The sequence below is a fragment of the Lactuca virosa genome, chromosome 2 (assembly GCF_052849685.1).
Source record: "Lactuca virosa cultivar CGN04683 chromosome 2, Lactuca_virosa_CGN04683_v6, whole genome shotgun sequence".
NCBI classification, from domain to species: Eukaryota; Viridiplantae; Streptophyta; class Magnoliopsida; order Asterales; family Asteraceae; genus Lactuca; species Lactuca virosa.
The window spans coordinates 40,027,442-40,036,949 of record NC_136427.1 but is presented as its reverse complement, the minus strand read 5'-3'; positions in this window follow the sequence as shown (position 1 = coordinate 40,036,949).

Genomic DNA, 9,508 nt, shown 5'->3' with positions numbered 1-9,508 from the left:
CGTTTATTGAAGCTGAATGTGAACTTCCCTAAGGAGTTAGCAATAGACATCATTTTGCACTCCTTGCCATCGTGTTATGATCAATTCACATGACATATCACATGAACAAGGAAGAAGTCACCCTCAGCAAACTTCAAGGACTCTTGAAGACCGCCGAAAGTGGTCTATAGGGTAAGTTGGTTGTTACTACTCCTACTCCTACTCCAACTGCGGCCAATGTCTTGGCAAGCAGGCATGGCAAAGGGAAGAAGAGAAAGAACCCTTCTAAGGGTACCAAGGGTAAGACCCTTGAGGGCTCCTCTTCAAGCAAAACCAAGAAAGGTTTTGTCACTCCTTCTGCTAACCCTAATAAGGCTGAATGCTTCTATTACCATGAAAAGTCGCACTGGAAGCGAAACTGCCCAAAGTACCAGCAAGATTTGAAGGATGGGAAAGTAAAACCCAACCTTGCAGGTATATACACTATATTGTCTAATAACTCACCTCATTCTAAGTCTTGGGTCCTTGATACAGGTTGTGGTATTCATATATGTTGTGATTTGCAGGGACTAAAAAGAAGTGAGAATGTGGAGCAGGGAAAGATAAACTTGATCCTGGGAAAGAGGAAAGCTTCACCTGTCACCAAGATAGGAGTTTATTCCTTAGTGCTAAATAATGGGTTTACATTAGATTTGAATAAATGTTATTATTCGCCAGAAATGGCAAGAAATGTTATTTCCTTTCATGCATTGTATAAACAAGGTTTTACCTTTTATTTTGATAATAATAATGGTAGTATTGATGCTTTCTTTAATAATGTTCTTTATTTTAAAGCATTACCTTGTGATGGCGTGTATGAAACTGTATTCGTTGTAGATAATCTAGGAAATAATGTATTGTGTATTAACTCTTCCACTAGCTTAGATAAAGCATCCTTATGGCATTGTCGTCTTGGACATGTAAGCAAGAAACGCATAGGCCAACTCCAAAAGGATGGAGTCGTGGAGTCATTTGACCTAAAGTCAGATGATAGTTATGAATCTTGTTTGCTTGGTAAAATGACAAAGTCACCTTTTACTGACACTTGTGCTAGGGGTGAAGGTTTGTTGGACCTCATACACACGGATGTGTGTGGACCCTTCAGAACCGCCACAAGAGATGCTAATCGGTTCTATGTGACTTTTACTGATGATTTTAGTAGATATGGATATGTCTACCTAATCAAGCATAAGTCAAAAACCTTTGAGAAATTCAAAGAGTTTAAGCAAGAAGTGGAGAATCAGTTGGGCAGGAACATTAAGATGCTTCGATCCGATTGTGGTGGTGAGTATCTTAGTACTGAGTTCCTTGACTATCTTAAGGAATATGGGATTGTCTTACAATTGACACCTCCTAGGACACCACAGTTGAATGGTGTAGCTGAGAGGTGCGATCGGACCTTGTTGGACATGGTTCGTTCCATGATGAGTCGAGCTTCGCTACCAATCTCATTTTGGGGGTATGCCTTAGAGACTGCCGCCCATATCCTTAATCTAGTCCCTACAAAGAAGGTTGCCAAAACACCTCACGAGGTGTGGACTGGAAAAGTTCCCAATCTAGACCACATCAAGATTTGGGGTTGCGAGGCTTTCGTGAGACGCGAGACTCACGATAAGCTCGAACCCCGAAGCGAAAAGTGTATTTTCATCGGCTACCCACAGAAATCCTTTGGTTACATCTTCTACAGACCCAATGATAATGTGGTCTTTGTAGCAAGAAGAGGATTCTTTCGAGAGAGAGAATTCATGAGCCAAGGAGACAGTGGGAGGCAAATTGACGTTGAGGAAATTCAAGAGTCAAGTGGTGAAGGAACCTCAAACCCTAGCCCTCAACCTGAGGAGGAAACTCCTGTTGAGCCGACTGAAGAATCTATACCTCTGAGGCGTTCCACCAGAGTTAGGAATGCACCTGAGCATTATTATGGTTTTCATATTACTGCAGAAGGTGAGACACTTATCAGTGATAACACACTGGTAAATCTGGATGAGCCTAACAGCTACACGGAAGCCATGGCAGGCCCTGAGGCTGCTAAATGGAAAGAGGCTATGGATAGCGAGATAGAGTCCATGTATGACAATCAAGTTTGGAACTTGGTTGACAATGTACCTGATCGTAAGATAGTTGGGTGCAAATGGATCTTCAAGAAGAAGACCGACATGGATGGTAATGTACACACTTATAAGGCACGACTGGTTGCAAAGGGTTATTCTCAAACTCCGAGAGTTGATTATGATGAGACCTTTTCACCAGTGGCCAAGATTAAGTCTATTAGGGTTCTGTTAGCCATTGCTGCATTTCATGATTATGAAATATGGCAAATGGATGTCAAAACCGCTTTCCTTAATGGAAAGTTGGCTGAAGATGTTTACATGGTTCAACCATAGGGTTTTGTCAGTACAGAGTACCCCAGTAGAGTGTGTAAGCTCGAGAAATCCATTTATGGATTAAAACAGGCACCTCGCAGATGGAATCTTTGCTTTGATGAGAAAATCAAAGAATTTGGCTTTTCAAGGAGTGAAGATGAATCTTGTGTCTATATCAAGGCTAGTGGGAGTATAGTCAGCTTTTTGGTACTGTATGTGGATGACATACTACTCATAGGAAATGACATCCCAACCCTGCCGGAAGTAAAGTCCTGGCTTGGGAAGTGTTTCGCTATGAAGGACCTTGGAGAAGCTGCCTATATCCTAGGGATAAGGATTTTGAGAAACATGAGTAAAAGACTAATTGGACTTAGTCAAAGCACCTATGTGGACAAAGTGTTGAAAAGGTTCAACATGCATAACTCCAAGAAAGGAGAGTTACCCATCCAGAGTAACGCCAGATTGAGTAAGACACAAAGCCCTAGTACTGAGGCTGAGATAGCAGAAATGAGTCGAATACCTTATGCTTCAGCTGTAGGATCGATCATGTATGCTATGACGTGTACTCGACCTGATGTAGCCTTTGCTTTGAGCATGGTTAGCAGGTATCAGGCGAACCCTGGCAAGGCACACTGGACTGCGGTAAAGAATATCCTCAAGTACCTACAGAGGACTAAGGATTGGGTCCTTACCCTCGGTGGCAGTGAGGACTTGAGAGTTGTAGGGTACAGTGATGCTAGCTTTCAGACTGACAAAGATAATTTCCGCTCTCAGTCGGGCTGGGTCTTTACTCTAAACGGAGGGGCAATTACTTGGAAAAGTTCCAAGCAGGAGACAGTGGCTGATTCCACTTGTGAATCAGAGTATATAGCAGCAAGCGAGGCAGCAAAGGAGGCTATATGGCTAAAGAACTTCATCGGAGACCTTGGAGTTGTACCAGCTATAAAGGAGCCAATGGAGATTTTCTGTGACAGCAATAGTGCGGTTGCCTTAGCCAAGGAACCAAGAGATCATGGGAGATCCAGACACATTGACAGAAAATATCACTTCATCAGACATCGAATAGAAGAAGGAATCCTCGTGGCAAAGAGGGTATCATCGGATGAGAACCCAGCAGATCCCCTCACGAAGGGACTGACTCGGGCTAAGCATCTCCAGCATGCTCGGAGCATAGGGCTGAAGGATGATATTTGTTTTAGTAGTTAGATAATCTTGAAATTTGTAAAATGTAATTGACATTTGATGATAAATAAAAGCTATTATTTATGAGTAAAGTGTTGCTATCTCTTGTTGATCGTTTACTATTATTTCTTTTTGCATGTTTTGACTTCCAGAATAATTATGTTATGGTTTATATCATATTATTCAAACTCTCCACAGTCGGTCATATGTTGGAAGTAGATATGAATCAAGACTGTCATGGGTTGGCTTGTAGAGGTCTAAGATGTTAGACAAAGCGGGGCTACAACACTCATGAGTGCTCATAAGTTCTGAGTATTGGATTCAACCCACGCTCACTGGCATCACTTCATGGAATTTATCTCGAGTGATCGTGAGACGGTAATATCATATAAGTCTTCAAACCTAGACATATGATTTGTTACCTATGAGTTGGTTATGCATTGATTGTACGAAAACGCATTGGTAACTCGATGTTATAAAACTTACCTTTGTGTGTAATTCAACAAGTAGTAGAGCAAACATATGAGTCGAAGTTTATCTGTTCCTTCTTGGATTAGAAGCGATATCTGGGCCCCTCGATGATTTTGTTTTGACCTATGTACCGGGCCCGGTCAGAACTAAATTGATGTGTTCAATTAAGTTCTATGTCAAACAAATCAGAAATCGGGAAACAAATGCTGGACAATAAGCAAGACCATGTTCCATGTATTTGTCCGGCTGATATCTAGAACAGAGGATTATATGATCACTTATCTAAAATGGCGCTTCATAGTTCAACAGAGTTTAAAGAGCTACGATTGCTGATCGGTTCCTGAAGTCATACTTGCAACTATAGTTATTAGACTTATCCAAGTGGGAGACTGTTGGATATAGTGTCTAAGTCCATAACTATATTTGGTATGTACTTGACCCGACCCGGCATGGTCCATTTGGGTTGCACTTCACCCGAACAATTTATGGATAATCGTTTGAGAATAGTATAAGTTATGATTTATTAATATATTATAAGTCCTAATATATTAATATAAAATCATATTATTTAATTAGTATTGATCTATAATTAATCTAGGATTAATTTAGAGATCAAAAGTATGACTAATTAAATATGGGCTCTTGTATTTATATAGTGTGGGCTAATGCTTATTTGGAATGGGCTAGGCTTGCATGGAAAGTCCATGGATACTCCATGGAGCTTTAACCCATGGATCTCATGGAAATGAAAAGACATGGGTATTAGGGTTTACATGGATGTAACCCTAATCCACCACACTATATAAAGGAGGCTTTGGTTCTTGAAATCACACTAGTTGTGGTGAGTAAAGTAAGAGGGCCGATTTCAAGAAAGGTGATTACTATTCTCTCAAGTTTCCAAGCTTGTGGTGATTTGTGACTTCCATTTGAGGCATCCACATTATTGGTGCTAGGCTCTCAAACTCCAATCAATCAACTACTACTACAAGGTAAGTAATTCTACTAGTTTTATTTGATTCAAGTACCCCATGCCATGCTAGTTAGGATAAGAACCTTGGAAAAATAATTATTTGCATGTATCTTAGTCAAACATAGATCCAAGGTTTCTAGGGTTGCATGTACACCATAGGAGTGTTAGAATGCAGAAAACCCATCAGTTAAGTGGTGAGGTAGGTGGTGCTTTTGGAAAAGGTTGAAATGAGGTTTCAGATTCGTTCCACAAGGGAGTGCCTTGTGGTGTGGTTGTTTTGGAATGTGAGGGGGGGGGGGAGGCTGAGGTTCCTGCTTGTTGCTTCCGGAGTTTTGCCTCCTTCTTTAACTTCGTAGCAGTCTTCTCAATCTCTGGATCAAAAATCAGATCACCTGTACGTGAAGATCTTGGCATAAAACTATTAGTGTTTCACTGTGTCCCCGGTAACGGCGCCAATTTGTTAAGACCGCTGTCGTACACGATTTAAACAAATAAAAATAATAAATTAACTGCTTTATTGCACTAACAGGTAGTACAGGTAAGCAGGGTCGGATCCTCAGGGACACGTTCTAATGTTTACACCTCTTTGCGTAAGGTGTGATCTAATTCTTGATGAATGCAATAAACATAAAAAGGGAGGTTTATTTCTAAAAATTTAACTAATAGAAATCAAAAATGACAAAAGAATAACAAATTTTAAAGTGGTGAAAATTCAAATAAGAGAAACCAATTCCAGTTTCGCGGTGACTCCCCTAATCATATAATTAACCTTCAACACAATATTTGACTATGCACTTGCTTAAACTGGTACTAAGGTTCATTAACAAGCTCTAATGACCTCTATTACCAAAAATCATTTAATCAAAATAAGTTCTTTGAGTTAAATCTAACTTTTTACTAAATTAACCAAACAAGCTCTTGATGAATAAAGAAAAGTTGCATTAGACAGAGTGTAATTCCCAGTAAAGTTCAATATCTCTCATAAGCTCGGAGGCGTTAAAACTTGTTTGATCATTTCATATTAGACTTAACCCTAAACTCAGAATTAATCTAATACTTGTCACTTTTACTAATTAATCTAGACAATTAGTGATCTAAACAACCAGATGAATAGAATGATTCACAAACAATTTAAGTGGCCAACAGAAATTGAAATGACCATCAAACACTCAATTTAACACATAATTGATCAAACTAAATAGTAATCATAGTTAAACATAGTGCTTAATGATTAATCATATGAAAAGGTTACGTCTTGCGAAACTGAAATATGAGTTTTTAGCCTGACATGGCTAAAAACGGATTACAAACAGTGGAAATAGAATCTAAACGATAAATCTTACTAAACTACGAACAGAAATCGAATCGTCTCCTTTAGATCTGCGTTCTTCACTTGAAAACCCCTGAAAATCGCCTCTGAATCGCCAGGAATCGCCAATTAGGGTTACTGGAAGAGTATCAGGCTGCATTCATATGTCTAGCTGTCAAAATGTCGTACCTGCGATCGCAAAGGGCATACCTGCGATCGCATGTATCACCCAAAAACGTGTCACGAGATATTTTAATGAAGTACGTTGCCATTTCGATGCAAATTAACCAACCTGCGATCGCAAGGGCACAACCTGTGATCGCATGTTTCTTTTTTTCTAAGCTGATGAATTTTTTGGCTCGACAAAACCTCGAAGGCAACATGCGATCCAACCTGCGATCGCAAAGGCATACTTGCGATCGCAAGGAGACAAGATGCGATCGCATGTTACTTTTTTTGGCTCTTTTGATCGTCGTTCCTCCTTCCAAGCATTTCTTGATCATTTCCCGGCATCCCTCCTTGGTCTAGACTCCATTTAAGCTCCAAAGCATCCACAAACGCATCCCGAACTCGCGCAATCATCCATGTGCTCCAAATAGCCCTAAAAAGTCATAACAAACGTGAGCAGTATGGGCATTCTTCAAAATAATCATGAAACACGAAATACATAAGAATAATCCGGAATTAGTTAGATTTTTATAATGAAATACGTACGAAATTGTGCTAAAAGATGCATATAAAATGCATCTAATAGTGTGGAAAGTCAAATCTCTCATTAATGAAACAACAATTCTGGAGGTTACTACTGTTTCCAACGCTCCGAAAGTCAAAGGTCCAAAGAAGACTGTTCACAAACCTCAAGTCATTGAATATGATTACTGGATAGATGAAAAGACATTAGCCTTCTGTTTGTTTCCAAAGAACTCAAAATATACCACTAGGAAAGACAAAGTTGTTCCTAAGTCACAATCAAAGTCCAAAGCCCGTGCCTATGTCCCAAAGTCTAATGCAGAGCCTAAAAACTCCATTACTCACTAATTTTGCAGGCACTTTGTGCTTCGGAGCAAGAAACAATATGGTATATTGATAGTGCTTGCTCCATGCACATGACGGGGCAGAAAGACTTTCTGCGAGATCTAAAGCTTTCTCCAAACGCTGGTTACGTGACATATGGCAACAACTCCAACTCCCAAATTCGTGGTTATGGAATTCTCACCAATGGAAACTTATCTATCTCAAATGTGGCGTATGTAGCTGATCTGAAACATAATTTGATAAGTGTTGCTCAGCTCACTGATTCAAATCGACGTGTGGAATTTTGCAAAAAGTACAGCTATGTAATGACTAAAGAACGGAAAGAGTGTTTAATCAAGTCGCTTCGCAACAAGAACATGTACCCGCTCGACATCAACATGATTATTGGCAAACCGCAACTCTGCCTTCTCACCAAAGCTGTTCCTGACGTCAGTTGGTTATGACACCGAAGGCTCGCTCATCTGAACTTTCGGTATATGAATGATCTCGTATCCGGCGAAATGGTGAGAGTTTACCTCTTCTCAAATTCGAAAATGATCATTTGTGTGCTGCATGTGAGTGTGGTAAGCAATCAAAGAAGGGTCATCCAGTTATCATCGAAAAATCCATTTCGGAACCATTGGAACTTCTACACATTGATCTTTATGGACCATCCACTGTAGAAAGTCTTCATCATAAGAAATACATGTTGGGTTTTAGTATACTACAACATCCTATGGTGCACATACAACCCTAAATACCTTGGATCTATGTTTTCTCAATTATACATGCAAATGGTTTCCAAGGCATTAAACCTATAACTAGCATGCATTTGACATAAACCATATAATATACTAGTTAGGGAAACATACCTTTTATGTGGCTTGAAGTCTTGATGTATTTGGCCTTAAGAGCTTAGAACCAATAGTATGAAATGCCTGAAATGGAATCACAACACACCTTGGACAAAGGTGGCTCTTGAGAGAATTCCATGCACCAAAACACCTCCATATTTCTCTAAGAAAAGAAGTGGTGATTTTGGCTATGGAGTAACCTATTTATATGTAGGATTCCAAGGGTCATGGGTATAACCCATAATCCATACCCATGGGTTTTATGATCCATGGTTCATGTGGCCCAACTCTTTATGTATCCATACATAAACTTGGTCCAACATGGATCATAAGCCCAACACATATAAATATAACTAATTATCATAATTAGTCCCCATAGATTTAATTAGTCTCTTTTGATCACTAAATTAATTCCAAATTAATTCTTGATCGATACTAATTAAAACATATGATTTCATATTAATATATTATAACTTATAATATATTAATAAACCATAAATAACCTTCTCTCAAAAGTCCATCCTAACAAATTGTCCTGATGATATGCAACCCAAATGGACCATGCTACTCTCGGGTCAAGTACATACCAATAATAGTTATGGGCTTAGACATCTAATCTAACAGTCTCCCACTTGGATAAGTCTAAAACTATTATTGCAAGTCCGACTTCATAACCCGACTAGCAATCGTAGCTCTTAAAGCCGCTGCCGAACTCTGAACAAATCAATGATGCGTCCATTAGATAAGGGATCATATATTCCTCCATTCTAGATATCATATGGACTGAGACATGGATTATAATCATTCTCTCTGTCCATTTGTTGTTTCCCGATTTTCGATTTATGATGACTGACTGATTGAACAAATCAAATCAGTCCTGGCTTAGCCAAGCACTCACATGTGTCATCGCAAAATCATCGAGGGGCCCACAGATATCGCTTTTATCCCGAAGGTAAAAGGAATGGATAAACTTAGACTCATATGGCTTGTTCTATTACTTGTTGAATCATACACAAAGGCACGTTTTATAACATCGAGTTACCAAATGCGTTTTCGTGCAATCAATGTATAACCAACTCATAGTAACAACTCATATCTCTAGGTTTGAAGAATATAAGATATTATCGTCTCATGATCACTCGTGATAAACTCCATGAAGTGATTCAAATGAGCGCGGGTTGAATCCAATACTCAGAACTTATGAGCACTCATGAGTGTTGTAGCACCACTTTGTCCACCAACTTGGACCTCTACAAACCAACCCATGACAGTCTCGATTCATATCTACTTCCAACATATGACCGACTGTGGATGGTTTGAATAACTT